Source organism: Notamacropus eugenii, chromosome 1 (genome assembly GCF_028372415.1).
Source record: "Notamacropus eugenii isolate mMacEug1 chromosome 1, mMacEug1.pri_v2, whole genome shotgun sequence".
Classification (NCBI taxonomy): Eukaryota; Metazoa; Chordata; class Mammalia; order Diprotodontia; family Macropodidae; genus Notamacropus; species Notamacropus eugenii.
In genome coordinates, this window is record NC_092872.1 from 172,246,962 (window position 1) to 172,268,044 (window position 21,083).

The following is a 21,083-nucleotide window of genomic DNA, read 5'->3' on the forward strand; positions in this document are numbered from 1 at the left end:
TGGTGTTTGTGAGTTTTCTGACCTATTTGGGCAAATGCAGTACTGTACACCACATCTCTGAAAGTTGCCCACTCCTTTTATGCTCCACCGTTGCCATCTGTGTGTTGGCTTAACTTTCCCTCCAAGTTAGCAATAAACTGTTCACACTCAGAGAAGAGCTCTAATTTGTTGACATTAATTCTTGTGGTAGTCATTTTGCCTTGGGGGTGGCACTTTTGTTGAAGGAGATTGATGATACAGACTTCATAAAATTTTACTTTGACCTAATCAGGGTTTGTCATGTGGGAGCATAGGCGCTGATGATGGTGGCATGACGTTTTCCTGCAAGTGGCGATCACATTGTCATGAGCCTCTCATTCCTTTTGGCAGGTATACCAGTTTGTTCACTAGGTTAGCTTTAATTGCAAAACCTGTGCCAGCTCTGCGGTGACCTCCTTCACTGCGACAACTCCAGAAAAATGACTTAAGTAAGCTGGTCTTCATTTGCCAGCTTTGTTTCGCGCAGGGCTGCTATTTGGATGTGATACCTGTTGAGTTCTCTTACAACAGGAACTCTTCATCTTTCAGGTCTACTGGATTTTGTGTTGTCTATAAGTGTGCGCATGTTCCATGTGCCAATGGTGAGTGGAATCATCTTTGCAGACGTTTTTGTACGTTTTTTTTGTTTGAACCACAGAGTGAGATTCCCACCTGTTGTGGTAATCAGGCCAGGGTTGGGTAAGCAGACAATTTTTAAAAAGATACAAACATACATAATTTATTTTCAGTTCTTAACATTCACTTCCACGAGAATTGGAATTCAAAATTTTTTCCCCATCTCTCCCCACCCCCAACTCCGGGGTAGCATGCACCCCTTCCTTCAATCTGTCCTCCGTTCTGTTATTTACCATTTTTCCATCCCCCTTCTCTATTTTCCTGTAGGGCAAAATAGATTTCTATACTCCATTGCCTGTATATCTTAATTTCCAGTTATATGCTAAAAGAATTTATAACATTCATTATTAAAGCTTTGAGTTCCATATTCTCTCGCTTCCTCCCTCCCCACCCACCCTCATTGAGAAAACAAGCAATTCAGTGTAGGTCATACATATGTAACAGTGCAGAGTACTTCCATAATAGTTACATTGTAAAAGACTAACCACATTTCCCTCTATCCTATCCTGCCCTCCATTTATTCCATTATCTCCCTTGACCTGTCCTCCCACAATAGTGTTTGTTTCTGATTATCCCTTTCCCCAATTTGCTGTCCCTATTATTAACTTTCATCTTCCCCCTCTTCCCCTCCATTGTAAAAGTTCTTATATGTGAGATGATTTGCTATATTCTACCTCTCCCTTTCTCTTACTCTTAGTACATTCCACTCTAGAAAAAAATTTATCTTCCTTCATATTCAGCTCAGTCTATGCCGTGTGTGTGTGTGTATGTGTGTGTGTATTCCCTCTAACCATCCTAATACTGAAAAAAGTCTCATGAGTTACAAATAACATCTTTCCATGTAGGAATGTAAACAGTTCAACTTTACTGACTTCCTTAAGGCTTCTCCTTCCTGTTTACCTTTTCATATTTCTCTTGATTCTTGTATTTGAAAGTCAGATTTTCTGTTTAGCTCTGGTCTTTTCAACAAAAATGCTTGGAAGTCCTCTATTTCATTGAAATTCCATTTTTTTCCCCTGAAGTATTATACTCAGTTTTGCTGGGTAGATGATTCTTGGTTTTAATCCTATCTCCTTTCATCTCTGGAATATCATATTCTAAGCCCTTTGATCCGTTAGTACAGAATCTGCTAAATCCTATTGTATCCTGATTGTATTTCCACAATAATTGTTTATTTCTGGCTGCTTGTAATATTTTCTCCTTGACCTGCGAACTGTGGAATTTGGCTACAATATTCTTAGAAGTTTTCCTTTGGGGATCTCTTTCAGGAGGTGATTGGTGAATGCTTTCTGTTTCTTTTTTACCTTCTGATTCTAGAACATCAGGGCAGTTTTCCTTGATGATTTCTTGGAAGATGATGTTTAGGGGCCCCTCCCCCCTTTTTTTTTTGATCATTGTTTTCAGGTAGACTAATAATTTTTAAATTATCTGTCCTGGATCTATTTTCCAGGTCAATTGTTTTTCCAGTGAGGTATTTCACATTGTCTTCTATTTTTTCATTCTTTTGGTTTTGTTTTGTCATTTCTTGGTTTCTCATAAAGTCATTAGCTTCTATCTTCTCCTTTCCAGTTTTCAAAGAACTATTTTCTTCAGTGAGCTTTTGAACCTTCTTTTCCATTTGGCCCATTCTGTTTGTAAAGCATTATTCTCATTGGCTCTTTGGACCTCTTTTGCCATTTAAGTCTATTTTTAAAGGTGTTATTTTCTGGAGAAAAAAAGCATTTTTTTTTTGTCTCCTTTAGCACGCTGTTGACTCACTTTTCATGATTTTTTTGTATCACTCTCATTTCTCCTCCCAATTTTTCCTCCACCTTTCTTACTTGATTTTCAAAATTCTTTTTGAGCTCTTCCATGGCCTGAGACCATTGCATTTTTTTTTTAGAGGTTTTGGATGCAAAAGCCTTGACTTGGATGTCTTCCTCTGAAGGTATGCTTTGTTCTTCCTCATCCATAAGAATGGAAGAAAATACCTGTTCACCAAGAAAGTAACCTTCATTTTTTCCCCCTTTTTTGGGCATTTTCCCAGCCAGTTACTTGACTTTTGAGTCCTTTGTCAAGTGGAGGGTATACTCTAGGGACCTGTAAGTTTTCAATTCCTCCTAGGTGACACAATCAAGGGAGAGGAGTTTCCTCCTCTCCTGGCCTGTGCTCTGGTGTGTGAGGAACCACACGTACTCCTTTCTGTCCAGGATCTGTGAATAGGATTCCCTCTGCAGAGCTTCCACCAGATCCACCATGTCAGTGCTCTTCTTCACTCAAGGACTTGCCACTCAGAACTGAGACCTAGATCAGGAGATCGATTCCTCCAGGGTTATTTAGGCTGAGGGCTCCAATAGTGTATGCTGCTGCAGTGGTCTACAGGTTGGGACTGGGGCCTGAAGTCACTCCTCTTTCACTCAGGTGAAAGAGGTTTCTTACTGACCTTTGAAGCTGTCTTTGGGGGTTTTGGGCAGGGAAATATGGGAACCACAGCTACCACTTGTGATTTCACACCTTGAAGCCTGCTCCAGTCCTGTCTATGCTGTTCTGAGGTCAAGGCTGGGCTGCACCCCATTCTAAGCCTGGTGGGATAGACCCTTCCTGTTGGCCTTCCAGTCTGTCTTGGCCTGGAAATCTCCTTCACTGTTGTTTTGTGACTTCTGCTGCTCTAGAATTTGTTTAGAGTCATTTTTTACATTTCTTTTATGGGGGTAGAGCTAGAACAGGTCTGTCCTGTTACTCCACCATCTTGTTTCCTCCCCCCAAGCTGACAATTTTTAGGGCACCTTTTCTACCTCCCTTCCTCACACCAGGAAGTGAGCAATGTGATCCTTAAAAGGCTGCTTAGAAACCCAGGGCCTGCCGAATCCCACTGCTCCTTCCAGTGAGAAACGACCCTATGGCTTGGGGGCCCTCTGTTGTAACTACAGCTCCCATTTTATCTGCACCTACTGCTTCATCAGTTGCCTGTTGCCACAGGGCTTTGTGATAAGTATAATAGCATAGAGATAGGTATAATAGTAAAATGGTATGGGTGATGTCTTTGAGCGTAAATTGAATATAAGTGAGGCAGAGTTGCATGAAATCAACAGCCTCACTCCTCTATAGTCATTACAGTCCAGTGACAGGACAGAATCAAGATGACTGATGATGGCTCAAGATCCGGTGGATGACCTTGGCATCTATGATGTCTAACCAAATTCTAAGCACTCCATAGCACCTGCTTCAGTTGCTTTCATGGTTGTTGGAATAAATTGTTCTCATCTGCCCATTCCATCAGGCAGTCTTCACATGCTTGGGGTAGACACCCCCCTAACTCACCAGTGGGTTTGAGACCCCTTAGTCACCTTCAGCCTGGTTTAGCTTGTCTGCTGAAATGGTTTACCAGGGTGTGGCTGCTGTGCATCCCACAGCTTCTTGGAGTCATAGGTGAGAGTTGGGTGGAACAGGTAGACTCCAGAGATGGAAAGCAGCCCTGAAATGGCTTGGCAGCCATCACAACCAGAGGTACTGGTCCTCCCTGAACACACCCTACACCCCAGGTAGATAATCCATATACAAGTACATGAGAGAGAAGGAGAAGTTTGGTCAGGAAAAGGCCAGGAGGGAAGGGAAAGAGAAGGAGAACAAGAACAGGCAGCATGGTTGTGATAGAAAAGAAGGAGCACCAAATTTCAGAGATCCAAGGAGGATGATAAGTCATAATGATGAATTTTGAGGGTATGATTAAGTTACTGTCTGGCTTAGATGTCTGTGAAGTAGGGGATGGTGAAAGGATCCTGTGGTTACACCATCACATATGCTGAAGTTTCCAGAAATAATAGTAAGATAAGCTTAGAGGAGAAAAAGCAAGTGCTTCAGTCATCTAGGGAAGAAATGAAAAAGCTTTTGAAGCAAAGACAGTTTCAGTCAATAGTGTGGTAGAGAATAGTCATGCGCATAGATAGTTGTATAGAATCAAGAATATCTTCTACACTTCTGCTGCTAAAATAAAAAAATGACATGCCTAATATAACTCTGGGTCTATCCTGTGCAGCCTCTTCTGGGCTCTTGTGGTTTTCTTCAGTGTGAACTAACTTTAAAAAGGGATGGGGAAAAGATCAACTCTTCACCCCCCCCACCCCCCCAATGGATCTCCTTTTCTAGCACAATGATTAGGCTATAGGATTCTTCTCTATCATTGGGTCTCTTTTTTCTTCTTGCAGAGGAAGTAGCAGTGCTCAAGTTCTGTGCCCCCAGTTTTACATTACTGAGTTCTTTTTCTTTTCCAAGAACCTATTAATAACTTTAGGTGACTCTCACACTGTCTTTAAAATTTTCTTATTCAAGTACCCCACCCAAGTCTTATCTTTTCCTCTGAAGTTTTTCCACATTTCCTGTTACAGCTCTTTCCTTTACTTTCATTAAAACCTTGATCAAGAATAATAATAATAATTAGCATTTATGTAGTACTTACTATGTGCCAGGCACTGTGCTAAGTGCTTTATAAATATTATCTCATTTGATCCCCACGATATTCTTACATCTCTATTTTTATAGTTAAGGAAACTGAGGCAAACGGAGGTTGAATGACTTGCCCATGGTCAAACAGTATGAGCGTCTGAGATTTAAACTCAGATTTTTCTGACTCCAGGCCTGATGCTCTATCCACTTGCCACCTAGCTAGCTTCCTATTGATTCTCTCAGTATTATTCGTCTCAGTTTGATGTGAGGCGAAGTATTCTGATTAAATTTATTCTGCTTAGCACTTATGTGCATTAAGTGCTAAGCATAGAAATAGAAAAGTCAGAAGGCCCCTATTCTCACGGACCTCAAATTTTAATGGAGGATACAATACATAGAAAGCTTCAGCTGCCAATCAAGTGAAAGATTCTTAGAGTGCAGTGTCAAAATAGATGGAAATGGCTGTTCTTTAGTGTCATTTCCACAGATAAAAGCATATCAGTTTTTGAGCTGGTGTCGAACCATCTTTACAATGCCAAGGACTTTGACAAGAAGTTTCTTTTCCTTCAAATTCTCTTGCATTCAGTTATGAGTTGTCCCCATCTGGGTCTGAGAGGAGATGGTAAAGGTGGTGGTAAAGGTTATTCTGGCATGTTCTGCCTCCTGTCTGTACTTCTACTCGGTTACGTGGCCATCCCTTTGTTTTGTAGTTTGTGAAGGCTATTGAGCAATAAAGGGTATAGCCCCTTTTTAATCCTCCCTGGGTTTTTTGTACTCTAGGACAGTTAACTTCTGTCTGTATCTATTTGGATGAATGCCACAAGACAGGAGAGGTATTGGAAGTTGTTTGTTTATTTATTTATTTATTTATTTTTACCATCTTGACAGTAATAGGAGTGGGCTAGAAGATGCCTTATTGTCTAGTCTCTAGAAATCTTGAAAGATGGCTCAGAGTAGTTTTGTGTCCCCTCCCCACAATCAAATCTCAAAAATGTTCTAATCTTAAATTTTTATAATGTCTTTACTCTCTCCATGCCCAGCTCCTTACCCTTTTACTTGGTTTTCTTGGAGGTTGGGATGTGTGATTCAATAAGTCTCCTCTCTGAGCTACCTATTTACCACACTAAAATAGACCTGATAGTCAATCACAACCTTCTGTTAAGCACTTATTATGTGCCAAGAACTGTGCAGGAATATGGATATAAGTAGAAAGACTATCTCTGCACTCAAGGAGTTTATATTCTAATGAAGAAAGATAATACATAAAAGGAAGCTTAAAAACTCAGGTGGTAGGGTTGTGGGGAGAAGAGTCAGGGGTGGAACCTGGGGAAGGAATGAAATTCCATTGCTGGTCTGGGTGCTTTCCTTAATGAGGAAGATCTGGGAGGAACTAGACAATCTTGAGGAAGGGCCTACAAGAGCAGAGTGTGTGATGTCCAGGGGTGAAGTAAACTTCAGCTTGAGGAGGATAGTGCCACTTTTTTCACTTGGCTCCCAAACTTGAGTAATTGGCCTCCATTCTCAGCTTTGTGGTATTGGGCTGATTGGAATATCAAGAACGAGTTGGGGAAGGTGAAACTTTAGAAAGAGGTAATGGGAGATACAACAATTAATAATTTTTTCATTTTGTTTTAACACATTTTATTGTATCTTATGTTTTTGTATAATCATTTCCCATTATATCACTCCTTCCACATCTTCCCAGAGAGCCTTGTAAGAAAAAATGGACAAAAAAGGGAAGGGGAAGATAAATTCAGCAAAACCAACCATTGATTGGAATATTTGAAGTTAAATACAGTGTTCCACATCCGTAGTCTCCACCTTTGTAAAGAAGCTTTGAAGGGGATGTCTTTTCACATTTCTTCTTTGGGATCAAGATTTTGCAGCATTCGGTTCCAATTTTGTTTTTTATTCTAGACTGTTTACATTGCTGTTCTTATGTCAGTAGTCTTCCTGGTTCTATTTATTCTACTTTGCATCAATTTGTAGAAGTCTTATCTATTCTGCTAGTAGTGCCTTTATGAGGAATATTGAATTCAGATGACTTTTTTGATCAAGAAAGTAATTGAATTTGTTGGTTTTGAAAAATTCAATTTGCCAGACATTTATTGAGCACTTACTGTTAGGTCAATGTGTTTTATCAGACACTGCTAATATACACAAATAGATTATGATCCCTGACCTTAAGGAATGGAGGGACATAACAAGTACACAAATAGTACTGTGCATGATAATTGAACAAAGAAGTGAGAGGAAAGGATGAGATGGGTATCAGAAAAGAATTCTGAGAGGAGATGATGAGTATCATATCTGATAGGCAGAAAGTTAGTGAAAATCTATGCAGGTGGGAGATGGAAAAGCTAACCATTCAATTTGGCTAGAATATAAAGTGAATGAAGTAATAAGAAATAAGGTGATAAAGTTATATAGGAGTGAGATTGTGATGAGCCAGCCTGTGGAATTTGTATTTTATCCAAGAACCAGTAAGGAGAATATCTGATTTTTATTCCTACTTCATATACAAAAGGTTTTTGAGTAGAAAAGTGTCATTGTAAACCAGGCTTCTTTTTTTTTCTATTTAGTTCTTTATTTTTTAATTAATTAATTTGTTTTCAGTTTTCTACAGTCACTTCTATATATCTTAGATTTTTCCCCCTCCCTCCCCAAGACAGTGTGCAATCTTATATAGGTTCTACACATAAGTTCCTATTAAATAAATTTTCACCTTAGTCATGTTGCATAGAAGAATTACAATGAAGGGGAGAAACCATGAAAACAAAACATAACACAAGAGAAAATAGTCTGCTTCATTCTGTGATCCAATTCCATAGTTCTTTCTCTGGATGTGTAAGGCATTTTGCCTCAAGTCCACTGGACATTTTTTAGGTCCTTGCATTGCTGTGAAGAAGGGCTAAGTCTACCAGAAGAATTCCTCGCAAACTGTGGTTGTTGCTGTGTACAAAGTTGTCCTGGTTCTACTCCTTTCACTCAGCATCAGTTCATATAGGTCCTTCCAGGCCTCTTGGGAGTCTTCCTGGTCATAATTTCTTATAGCATAATAGTATTCCTTTGCATTCATATACTACAACTTGTTCAGCCATTCTCCAACTGATTGGCATCCCTTTGATTTCCAGTTCTGGGCCACCACAGAAAGAGCTGCTATAAATATTTTTGTACATGTGGTACCCTTTCCCATTTCTATGATCTCTTTGGGATACAGTCCTAAAAATGACATTGCTAGGTCAGAGGATGTGCACCATTTTTGTAGCCCTTTGAGCATACTTCCAAATTGCTCTCCTGTAAACCAGGCTTTTTTGAAAGACTTTGGAAAACTCGTTCACAAGATGGGTTGGGTAGATAAATTAGGAAACTCTTTAAAAGAGTTTTGTTAAAAAGCTTGAACTTGGTTGGGCCATGTGAGTAGAGGAAAAAGGACAGCTACTGGAGATACAGAATCGACAACTTTAAAACTGATTGGATGGGGCAGAAGGATGGGTGGAAGGAAAGGTTAAGAATGGAAGATGATTTAAAATTAACCAGCATGACTGAACACATGATGGTGCCTTTGACAGAAATAGGGAGTACGAAGGGATTTGGGGGTTAGAAGAGAAAAATGTTGTTATATTTGAGATATTTTGAGGAGAACTTGCTATAAACCATCCTTCGCATATCTTTGGAGACAAAGGTGCATTGGGGTAGCCTGCTTTGGTCAAATTCTGTGTCTGTAGAACCAGATGTAAAATAGTTTTGGATTTTAGGTTGGCATGTGTTTCCTGTTGAATATTTTTTAGGATCCACTTATTAAAGGGACTCTAAAAAGCTTTCCTATATAGCATAGGTTCCTGGAAGGAACATCATATCATTAGTTTTCTGTATTCTACAGCTACATACTTTTTATGCTGAAAAGTACTTCCAAAGTCATAATTGATGGATTCAGTGGTATACATTATTTAAATATCAAGGTGCTTAATAAAATTTGCCATACAACATAGGAGGAACTGTGCTCAAATAATAACCCTGATATTTTTAACCTTATTAGAAATTGATTGTTATTTCCTTGAATTTAAAAAAAGAGCCCCCAGTTTTCTTCAATTCCTTTAGGCAAACTGGCAAAATAGAAAAGGAAGTTCTTTTGTAACTTTACAATTGAATTTTACATGGAATTACTTGCGTGCCATTTTGAAGGCTTACAGCATTAATCTGAATGGAGCATGTTGGAAACCATTCCTTATGTTGTCAGTCAGTAAAGCTTTTTTCCCCCTGCTCCCTAAGTAGAAAGCCTTATTCAAGAATGTCTACTAACAGTAATTGTTGGCTGCATGGATGGGAATTACTGTTACATAGCCAACTGTCTTTGTAGTTTGCATACTTGTTAAAATTTTTTTAAATTTGAGATTGCAGTGCCCTTGCAGCACCTGTTACTGTAAATCTACGTCCTGTGATTGTCACCTTTGTTAGCCATATTATATAACAGACCTGTCCGTCACTGGTTAACAGTGGACTGGACTAATGGTTACAAGTTTTCACAGAGGCACAAATGTGAATTCATTAAAGTATTTCTCTGGCTCCCTTGCTTTTGACTGGCTGTCTTCATCTCACCAAAAAACAGTTATTCTACTTGGGTATTCTGCTTTAGTTCTCTTCTATCTGTTCTCTAAACATTTCCAGTCAAAAGGATCTTTTGTAGTAGTGGTACTAGTTTACATTTACAGAATGCTTTGCTTTCTCATTTCATCCTCAACATGATGTTATGAATTAGATAGTAGTGTAAGTATTATTATCCCTATTTTACAAGTGAAGAAACTGGTGTTAGAAAGGTAAAATGATTTGTCCAAAGTTACAGTAGTTGGTGACAAGCCTCGGGTTCAGATGAAGGACTAGTTCCAAATATAATACTCTTTGCATTCCATTGTGCTCTCAAGCCTGCTGCTTTCCAGAATTTATTTATAGTCATCATGACCTGTATATGACAATCCAAGACTTCAGGCTTTGCTGAAGACTTTGCACAAAAAGTTGGACACAAACACTTCTTTTATATATTTTCAACGTAATCTGGAGTTTGGTACCTCAGCCTTTGAGGAATTTTTCCTAACAACATCAGCCGCGGTTGGATGTAATTTTAAAGTCTATGAAACACCTTAATTATAATACTCTGAGTTAGGTAGCATGTGTTTATTCTCATTTCATAGCTGAAAATCCTATGGCTCAAAGAGATGAATAGACTATAAGAAAATTTTCACACAAATGGATTAAAAATTCAGAGCATGATATGCATTTGGATGGAAGTCTTACAGAGCTGATCTGTTAATGTATATATCTTGGACACACACCTCAAATGAATAATATGCTTGTTCCAGGAAAGAATAAAATAGGCTAGGTTGAAATTGGGGAATCATGTAACAATTTAAAAGACCTCAAGACTTCTTTTATGAAACAAAAACTCAGCTTTATACCATTGTTTTTCCCATGATGCCATATGGCTTGAAAATAAAATAATGACTATAGGCTATAGAATTTTACCAAATTTCATGTGAGGTGTGAATTTTAAAGGTATCGTGAAAGAGAAGTATGACTAGAAAAAAAGTGTTCTTTTGGGATAGCAAGAGGAAAGGATAGTAGATAAACAGATGACATGGGTTGTCCCCATGTAGTGATAAGAGGTCTAGATGAAGGGACCTAGCATATGGGTGTGTATAAGTGAGGTGTTGGAGAGAATACATTAGTGCCCCTCCTCAAAAAGTTACCTGGTATACATTTTGCATATACTTGTATTCAAAGCTCTATGTATATGTTGCTTTCCCCAGTACACTCTTAAGTTTTTGAGGGCAGATAACTTTTCATTTTTGTCTTTGTCGTTCCCCAATCAATTGACAAACATTTATGAATTCTGTATGTGTTAGCCACTGTACTGGGTTCTGGGAAGACAAATTACAAAAATGTAAACTATACTTGGGGAGCTTGCATTCTGTTGGGACAAATAATATATACATGACTAAGTATAGAATCAATGCAAGATCATTAAGGAGAGAAAACATTAGGATTTTTTTCATTGGAATGGGCAGGAGCTTGGCATGTCAGGCATGATTCGAGGAAACAGTATTCCTTGAGTTGAATCTTGAAACCTAGGGTTTAAAGCAGCATTCCAGGCTCAGGAACAGCCTGAAAAGGCATAGAAATTGGAGATAATGAAGTGTTTTATGTGAAGAACACAAAGGCCATTTGGGTGTGTTATAGAGTACTGGAATGGAAATGCTGCATCATCAGGCTGGAAAGGTAGATTTTGTCTGATTTTGAAGGGTTTTAAGTGTTAAACAGAGTTTGTATCAGAGAGGGAGCTACTGGAATCAGAGTAGAGGAGCAACATTGTCTGACCTATGTTTCAGAAAAATCATCTTTGTAGCTATGAAAGCTGAATTAGAGAAGAAAGACCTGAGGCGGGAAACGAAGACGTAAGCTATTGCAGGAGGCCAGTGGAGAGGTGTTGCTAGGGTTATAGAAGTAGAAACAGGAAGATTTTGCTGCTGAGTGGATATTGAAAGGAGAGGGGTGAGGAGTCGGGAAATGCTGTGAGGTTTAAAATCTTGAATGATTGAAAGGATGGTGGTATCTGACAAAAATAGTTAAGAAGATAGGTGGATTTGAGGAGTTGGGCAGGTGGAATAATTTGGTAGAATTTATTTGTGCCATGTTTAGTTTGAGTTGATGATAGGCCATTTGGTTTTAAAAGTCTAATAGGCAGTTTGTACTGCAGGACTGGATCTTAGGAGAGAGACTAGAGCTGGATATATAAATCTGGAAGCCTTCTGGTTATATAAATCATCATTGACACCTTGGGAACTCATGAGGTCACCAAGAAAAAAGAGAAGATCTACATCGTAGTATTGGGGTATACCGATCATGTTAATTAAGCTTGAAAGTGCACTAAACTTTTGGGACACTGACACTATGAATTTCCACAGGAAAACAAGTGGTGATAGGAAACAGAGTTTAAAAGAGGAAGATCAGGAGGGGGAAATTGTCACAAACAAAACAAACTTTGTGATCTCAAAGCATTAAATGGAAAAGGCAGGGTGGGAGGAGAGCAGTAGCTAAAAAACCTAGAGTCTAAGGGGAAATCAGTTGGGAAGTGGTTAAACAATTTTTGGGAATGCCATGAAATATTATTTTGCTGTCAAACAGTTTAGAGAAACTTGAGTAATTTTTAACTGATGCATAGTAAAGAGAGCTGAATGAGGAGAACAATTTATACAAAAACAAAGTATTGTCAAGGAGAACAACTTTAAAGACCTAGGAATCTTGTCACTCGTAGCGAGGACCATGTCTCCAGAGGGTTTAGGATTAATCTTGTTATCCACTTCCTGACAGAAAAATTATGTACTCCAGGTACAGAAGGAGATACATGTATGGACATGGTGCATATGTGGCTTTCTTTTGCTTCACTATGACAGTTTATTACAATGTTTTCCCTTTTTTCCTTTTAGGTTTTAATTGGAGGGAGAGGGTAATTGTCATGATAACAAAAAATTGAAACATTTTCAGGAATGAACACAAGAAAATAGAAAGAAATTCAGAAGATAATATAGCTAGTATAGTTTGGAAAGTAGTGTGTAATTTTGTACTTTTTGAAAAGTATGTAGTTTAAAATGGAGAGTCACGATTTCATAATAATACAATTGTGTTCTGATGTATATGGAAATGATCTTTTGTTTATTAATAATGAAGTATAAAAGTTTAAAAATTATACTTTTATATTTGATCTGGAGGTAATGGAGAAACACTGTGGTTTATTATATAGAGGGGTGAGATAAATAGATTTATGTTTCAGGAAAAGCATTTGAGAAGCTGTGTGGAGGATGAATTGGAGTGGGGAGAGACTTAAGGCAGGGAAGTTAATTAGAAATCCGTTGCAGTAGTTCGGGTGAGAGGTGTTAAAGGCCTGGACTAATTACGAAGTGAGATAAGAGGGTTTATACTAGAGGTATTGTGATAAGTAGTAACAACAAAATAGTGCAAATTAATTGGATATATGAAAGTGGAAAGCTGAGAATGACACCTTAGTTGTACACCTTAGTGACCAAAAGAGTGTTAGTACCCTCAACAGTAACAGGGAAATTTGGAAATAGAGGAAGGGGCGATTTCTGGGAAAAGATTGCTGTTTTGGAGTTGCTGAGTCTTAGAAGCCTACTGGACATACAGTTGGAAAGGTCCAGTAGGAAGTTGGTGATAATTAGAACTCAAGAAAAAGACTAAGAGTGGACACATAGATCTGGGAATTATCTATATAGAGATGGTATTTGAATTCATGGGAACCAATGAGAGAGAAAAGAGCAAGTGAGCCCCAGTACAGAGCCTTGGGACATATATACTGGTTGAAGGTATACTCAGAGAGACTAAGAAGCAGTCAGATTAGGCAGGAGAACCAGCCAGGAGATATGGTCCTGAAAATCTAGAAGAGATAGTGGAGAAAGTCTACAGAGTTAAATGCTACTGAGAGGTCAAAAACTATGGCGATTAAGAAAAGGTCATTAGATTTGACAGCTAAGGGATCATTGGTAACTTTGTAGAGAAAACTACATCTTACTGCCATTGTTAAAAGTTGAAGGTAATGCTGACCTATGTCCTTGCTGTTAGAAGAAATTGACTTTATTGTTAACCTGCTAGGCATAATCAGTAATCAGCAATTATTTAGTAATGGCTTTGTAAATGCTTGTTAATTATTTCCATTTGGCACTTGGCACCCTGTGTGTAAGGGGTAACAGGTAATCCAGTTATCCTTTTTTTGGGTGACACAGTGACTGGAATTTTTTTCGGTCTTATTCTTTTATATAATAAATGTATTCCTATGTTATTATTTAGTTGTTTTTCAGTCGTGTCTATCTCTTCATGACCCCATTTGGGGTTTTCTTGGTAAAGATACTGGAGTGGTTTACCATTTCCTTCTCCAGCTCATTTTACAAGAGAGGAAACTGAGGCAAACAGAGAGAAGTGACTTGCCCAGGGTCACCCAACTACTAAGTGTTTGAGGCCAGATTTGAACTCAGGAGTATCAATCTTCTGACTTCAGATCTGGTGTTTTTCCACTTTGCTGCCTAGGTGCCCATACTTTAAGGCCTATTTAAATATCGAATCAAGCAAGAAGTAATATTCTTAAATTTCAGGTGCATTTGCCTTGGATTTTTAGAAATCTCACTACTAATAGGTCATATGTTTGAGTTTTCCCCATATTACTTGATAAATTGCACTAGGCCATGTGAGAACAAACTGGTAATGTGAGTGTCCCTTCTTCAGTACTGTCTTTTCTTTGTACCCTGTTCAGCAACAGGTAGCTTCTGTGTCCTTACATGTGGAATATGGTATCAATTACGCTGCATTAGTCATTGAGGTCTTTACTACAAACTTGATAGCAGGGTGGGGGAGGGAAAAAGAAAGTATTTTCCTAATTACTAAAATGAGCTTTAATGTTCTCATATATTGTATATGTTTGTGGCTTACGATTTGGGGGATGACTTGATTATCATTAAGGGGGAAAAAATTGATACATGAATCTTATATCCTTGTCAGCCAGTTGTAAACCTTTTGTCTTTCAGCCCAAGCTGCAGAGGGAAAGGCAGCCTGACATAGGGGAAGTGGGGACAGCTACAGAGAGAGAGAACTGCAAATCATCCTCAGTACAGTAGCAGGCCTGTACTCCCAATCCAAAATCCCTATACTTTTTCACCAGAGTGAGTAACATCTTTCCCTCCTTTATCAAAGCAAAGTACTTTTATATATCATTGCAGTATTTCTTAGCTAATTCTATTGCAGGCTTTCCTTTCTTTGATCTCCATAGATAATTTCTTGCCCCCTGGACCATCCTTCTTTTTCCCCATAACATAACTGTCTCTGTGTCTATCTCTGTTTCTTTCTTCCTCTGTCTTCCCCCATTGTCCCATGTGAAACTTTAATATAAAATGAGTTGTTGGCAAACACCTGTGGTTATTTTCCTTTAAAAGACATTATTACTCTGTTCTCTTCTGACTTCAAGAGGCTACTGCACATAACTACTAGTAAGTTGTTAAGTAAGTTGCTACTCAAGTAATTTATATCAGAAAAAAAAAGTGAGTCATATACCTAATAAATGGTGTGATTATAGTCTTTAGATTTAAAGTAACTTCTAGTTTAGCTTTCCTAACATGCCTGCTACCAGTTTTCCTTTGTTTTCTGGAAGATCATATTATAGAAAAGTCAATTTAGATCCCAAGTTAAAAGAAGAGATCAATTTTTACCACAAGGTATTCTAGTCTTATAATTAAGATAGTTTCCCATTCTATTCTCTCCAGGAAAAACACACATAGTAGTAGTGGTAGTGGCAGTGGTAGTGGCGGTAGCAGTAGCAGCAATAGTGAAATCAGCATTCCTAACTGCTTGCCTAGCAGTCAGTAGCCCTCCTACTTAGATAGACATCTTATCTAAGAGCAGAAGAAGATGTGTTCATTTTCTTTGTGACTAATTTTTCTAAAGAGGAAAGGCTTTTGTTCTTATAAATAAGATGAAAACTTAAATGTTTTTGGAATTGAAATAAAAAAGGACTTTTTTTTCAAATATGACATTAGCACTGATTTAGTTTTTCATTCAGTGAATATTAATGGAATACTTAAGATGAACACGCATGGTGGGAATTTCTTTGGGAGATACAAAGGAAGTTAGTCTCATTCTCAACTATCTTATAATCTAATTGGAACAGTAAAACCTATACACTTTTCTTCAGCAAACATTTATTAAGACACCTTTGTGGGAGGTATTCTGCAATCTGCTAAGGAAATAGAATTCTAGATAAGAAAGGTCCTTGCCTTTAAGGAACTTGTACTTTAATAGAAACGTATAGAAGTTAAATAACCATGCAAGGTACATCATAAGGTGCCACACGTAAGTGGTGTAGAGCGTCTGAAATTGTCTCTCTGGACCCACAATTTTAGAAGCACCGAAAGGGCTGAGAGTAGTTAAAAGTTTAAGAAGCCCTGATAGACAACTTTTTTTAGATGGAGCTATGATTTCATAGATTTTTGAAGTACCCTTCAATGATGCAGATCACAACTCATCCATCCCTGCTCATCCTGTGTAACTTTTGTTGATGTTTTATTGTAAATTCACCACTGGGGGCTGGGGAAGGCTATGTCCTTCTCCTGATACTACAAAAACACTAGTGTGACTACTGGGATTCAGGGTGAAGGATACTAGAGTGTTCTTATGCAGTGAGGTGCCTCATGAAGGTTGGTGATGGGGATTTTAACTGTACACTTGAAAAAAAGAAAGAAGGGATCCAAAGAATCTGAGCAGAGGCTTATGTTAAGAAATGAAGATTTGGGTGTTCAGCAAACAGTAATAAAACCAACCTGATTGGTATTGAAGTATTTGCATTGGGGAATAGGGGAAGATAAAATTGGATAGATTGATGTCAAATTAAAGAGTTTTAATTGCCAGAGTAAGGAGTATTTAAACTTTATATTGACATTTGGGCTTCCTTGGCAGGTTTTTGAGCAAGGGAATAAATGACATGATAATGGATGTTTTAGACATTTTATCTGTATAAGTAAGATGTATAGAATGGATTTAGGCAAGGTAAAGCTGAAGGCAGGAAAACCAGTGATGGCATCAGTTCATAGTGTGTTAGAGTATAGTAATAGTAAAAATGGACATAAGTTGGGATGATGCCAAGGAAGAATTGGTAGAAATTAGAGATGACAAAGCTATAGTTAAAAGGTATTTGCTGTATTCCTCTTGAAAGTACATGGTGTGAGAGACAGCAAAAGTGTTCACACAGTGAGTTATTGTTAATTGATGAAATCATTGAGAATAAGTTAGATAATAAGAAAGCCAACAGACTGCAGGTGGACTTAACCAATCAAAAGACAGACAGTGGCCTTTAGAAAATTACAAGTTTTTGATAAAGGAAGCAAATCTTCAACTAGCTGGAACTAGCCAAGAACAATGACCTAGAGTTACGTAGAGAAGGCTTTTCTTCACTGTGCTTGCTTGATGAACTTCATGCACATAAGCAGACATACCCCACATAAAATTATTCCTCTGTTTTTTGATCATGGGTCCTATGTTAGAGCATGTTTGGGAGGGGAGATCATACTTGAGAGGGGGTTACATAATGGGCTTGTAGAGAAGATGGTGACCTATTGGAGGATGGACTCATCTCACTTCCATATGCAGTGCTCCCTCCCCCTCCTGAAAAGAGATTGGTGACCCTCTTTGGCCAAAGTGTTCAATTCCTCTTAATTCTGCTGCAATAAATTTTCCTTGATACCTCATTAGTGTCAAGTGTGTTTCTAGCAATGGCATATAGGGAGTCAGGAAGAGGGTGTGAATCCTATCTCTGCTATTACTTCCTCTGTGACTTTGAGCAAGACACTTCATCTCTCTGGGCCTTGGTTTTCTCCTTTGTAAAGTGAGGGAGTTGGGCCCTCAAGGAGACCTCCAAGTTTCCTTCAAACTCTGTATTTGTGATCCTAAGTTATAAATTTAGAAGCATTTTTTTGTGAAGATATTTGAATTTTCCTTTTATTAATATCATCCTAAATCAGAGTTGGAAAAAGCTTAATGGTCATGACTTGAGAAATACAAAAGGTTAGGTTAGCAACAAACTTAACAAGCATTTTCTTCAGAGTTCTGTAAAGCCATAAAATCACCTTAGCAGAATAAATACAAAAATTTTAAAACATAGAGTTTGGAAAGAAGAATATATTTTAAAATTCACCCGAGTGAATCATATCCCTTTATTTTATGGCTGGGCAAATTAAGGCCCAGAGATGTTAAGGGACTTAGCCATGTTCCTACAGATAGTGGCAGAAAGAGACCTGTATCTGTGTTCTAATCTCTCCCCTACTGAAGAGGTATTGATTCCTCCCCCCACCCCATTACCTGTCACTGTTCTTTTTCTTATCTTTTTTTTCTGAGTTTTGATACTGAGAGGAATTGTACTTGAGGTTTCATTTATATAAGAAACTGCTAGATGAGGAAATGTCCTCATTTAGCAAGTAGAACACCTCTACATTTTTGCCTAGAGCAATGGTGGTGTCAAATTCATAGAAATGGATACTTCAGGCTATATGTTGACTTAGAAAACCACACATTAATATTTTCTGTATTGTATTTTAAAATACCTTGTTAGACATTTCTCAGTTATATTTTAATCTGGTTTGGGCCACGCTCAGAAGTGTTGTGGACTACATGTGGCTGCAGCTTCTTGGACTTAGCAGCTACAGGACTTTAGAGATTCAATGACTTGTCCAGCATTGCAGTGCCAGATTGGTCAGGCAGGAATTGAACCCCTGAGTCTTGAGAATCTAAAGCCAGCTCCCTGTCTACTTCACTGCCCTGCTTCTTCTTAAGCATAACAGAATATTAATTAAGGACTTAAGTTCTTTTCATATTCTTTTTTACCTAACTTCCTTCTTGGGAATGTTAGGCTTTCTTTGGTATAATTAGTCATTCACCAAATTGGTATAACATAGAAAACATGTTCCTTCCCTTCCTCCTTCTACTGCTACCCTATCCCTTCACCAAGCTAAGCCTAGTTTATTAGGGCTTGTAAACAGGAGTTCAAACCATTCAAGGTATTGGTCTCCTTATAACTTGTATCCTCCATACTTACTAGTCTGCTTATTAATCTATATAATTTTCCCCTACTTTATGTTGTGTCTCTCCCCCAACCCCCCCATGCCCCTGGGGGGGGACTTAGAAAAATGCTTTTAAGTTACCAAAATTCACAGAATCAAAGCCCTCTGTCCCTTTACCTAGAATGAAACAATAAACTGTGGCAGGCAGTATCAGTGGGGCCACATCTCAACCTCTCATGAAAGAAGGCTAATATCTTTCCCCTTACAGCATTCTCTTTCTCTAGACATTTGAAAGTAAAGGAGTCTGATCAAACCAGGAGGAAGATTTCAACCATGAGAGGAGAATCCTGAGGCATTTTGAAGGATGTCCCTGGTTCTGGTTTTGTACCTGCAGCCTAGTTAAAGAGGTTGCAATTTACCACTCAGTCAACCATCTGGAACCAGTTACACAATGTCCACACATGCTTCAGTCTTTCCAAGGGACTTTGATTGCATGTCATCATGACTTTTCTTGGAAGCAGGCCTCCTGGACTTTCTTCCTTATGGGGATTGTCTCAAAGATACTCTGCAGATGTTAGGCCCCCATTACCTTGACAAATAGAATCAGACCTGATTAGACCTTTTTGAGTAAAAATGCCGACTTGAGAATCAGTCAAATAAATAGGGGAAGTAGATTAGATTCCTCAAGGATATTCATATTCATTTAAAGTAATTAAGATATAGAATCTAATTGAAAGCACACATTATTTGGAGGTTATTATCAAGAGAAAGTAGTTTACATCAAAAGTAGGTGGTTGAAGATGGAATGGAAGTAAGAAAAACCTACTCCAAAACAAAGGAAAATTTTGACCTGGTTCAGATACCATGAATGTAATAGCAAAACATGAATTTGAGAAGTTCATGGAGAGGACAACATAGTCAATAAGGTACACTACTGTTTCAGTAAAGAGCTTCTAAATTTTAAAAGGGCAATGGAGATTTTGTATTGGTAGAGTGCAAGGCCAAATGTTTTAGTAACTTGAGAGTTAATTTTACTTGAAAAAAATATTTTTTGAAAAGTACTGCCTATACTTTAATTTCCCCCAGAATTTTCATTCTTCAACTTCTTCCATTTCCCCTTTAATAAAATTCTGTCATGTCAAAATTTCTAGAAATCTTACATTTTTTGTGTCAAACATGTTTTACCTTTTACAAATCTAATGTCATAGTTAAGCATATGAAAATTATTATATGAGACTTTTAGTAATTCCTGTGTTTGCATAATACAATTAAAAGTGTCAATCACCTAACATTTATTAAGTACCTACTATGTGCCAGGCACTTTGCTGAGTGCTGGGAATACAAAGAAAAGTGAAAGACAGTTCTTTCACCTGGAACTTATAGTCTACAATCTCACATAATATGCAAAAACAATGTACAAACAAGCATATGTAAGAAATTTGAAATAACCAATGGAGAGAAGGCACTAGATTTACGGAGGATCTAGAAAGGCTTCCTGTAGAAGGCGTGGTTTTAGCCAAGACTCTAAGGAAACAAGTAAAGCAGAGATCAGTATTCTGAGTATAGGATACAGCCAGTGAAAATGCTTGATGTTAGGAAATGGAGTGCTTTGGTTGAGAAACATCAAGGAGGCCCGAATCACTGGATCTCAGAGTATGTGAAAAATGTAAAGAGTAAGAAGACCAAAGGGGGTAGGGGAGAAAGGAGGGCTTTGAACACCAAACTGACAATGTTAAATTTGAATCTATAGAGGAGCCACTGAAGTTTATTGAGCCAGAGGGTGATGTGGTTAGATCTGTATTTTGACAGCTTAGTGTAGGAGTGGGGAGAGACTTGTGGTGTACCCAGCTGGCTGCTTCAGTAGATGGAAGTGTTTATACCAGGATGATGACAGTGTTAGAGGAGCGAAGGGGACTCATGTAAAGATGCTGAGATGGTACAATCAATAGATCTTGCAGCAGATCGGATATGAAGATAAGAGAGAGTAGTTGAGGATAACATGGTGGCACCTTTAATTGTAATAGAGAAGTTAGGATGTGAGGAAGCCTTGAAGGGGGAGGAGAGAGGAGATAATGAGTTCAGTTGTGGACATGTTGAGTTTAAGATGTCTGAGAGGGTCATCAGGGTGGTGCAGTGGATAGAGCACTGGCCCTGGATTGTAGAGAATCTGAGTTCAGATCTGGTTTCAAGGGCTTACTAGCTATATGACCCTGCTGACTGCCTGCAGAAAATGTCTACAAGACCAGTTAGTGATGTCCAATAGGCACTTGGAGATACAAGACTGTATGTCAGCAGAGAATATGCTGGTTAAGGTAACTTGAGAATCATCAGCCTAGAGGTGATAATTGAATGCATGGGTACTGATAAGATCACCAAGTGAAGTAGTAGAGAGGGAGAAGAGAA

At 38.3% G+C, this 21,083-nt stretch overlaps 1 protein-coding gene across 22 annotated transcripts in view; it reads left to right on the forward strand.

Moving 5' to 3' along the window:
• ZFAND6 (zinc finger AN1-type containing 6) overlaps window positions 1–21,083 on the forward strand; it is a 108,405-nt gene that overhangs the window by 65,425 nt on the left and 21,897 nt on the right. For 17 of the 22 annotated variants that reach the window (XM_072619037.1, XM_072619106.1, XM_072618991.1 and 14 more), the window contains one exon: window positions 14,664–14,798. The exons of the other annotated variants lie outside the window; for them this stretch is intronic. The gene's annotated coding sequence lies outside the window, so the exon portion shown is untranslated. The remainder of the gene's footprint in view (window positions 1–14,663; window positions 14,799–21,083) is intronic. 22 annotated transcript variants of the gene reach the window in all.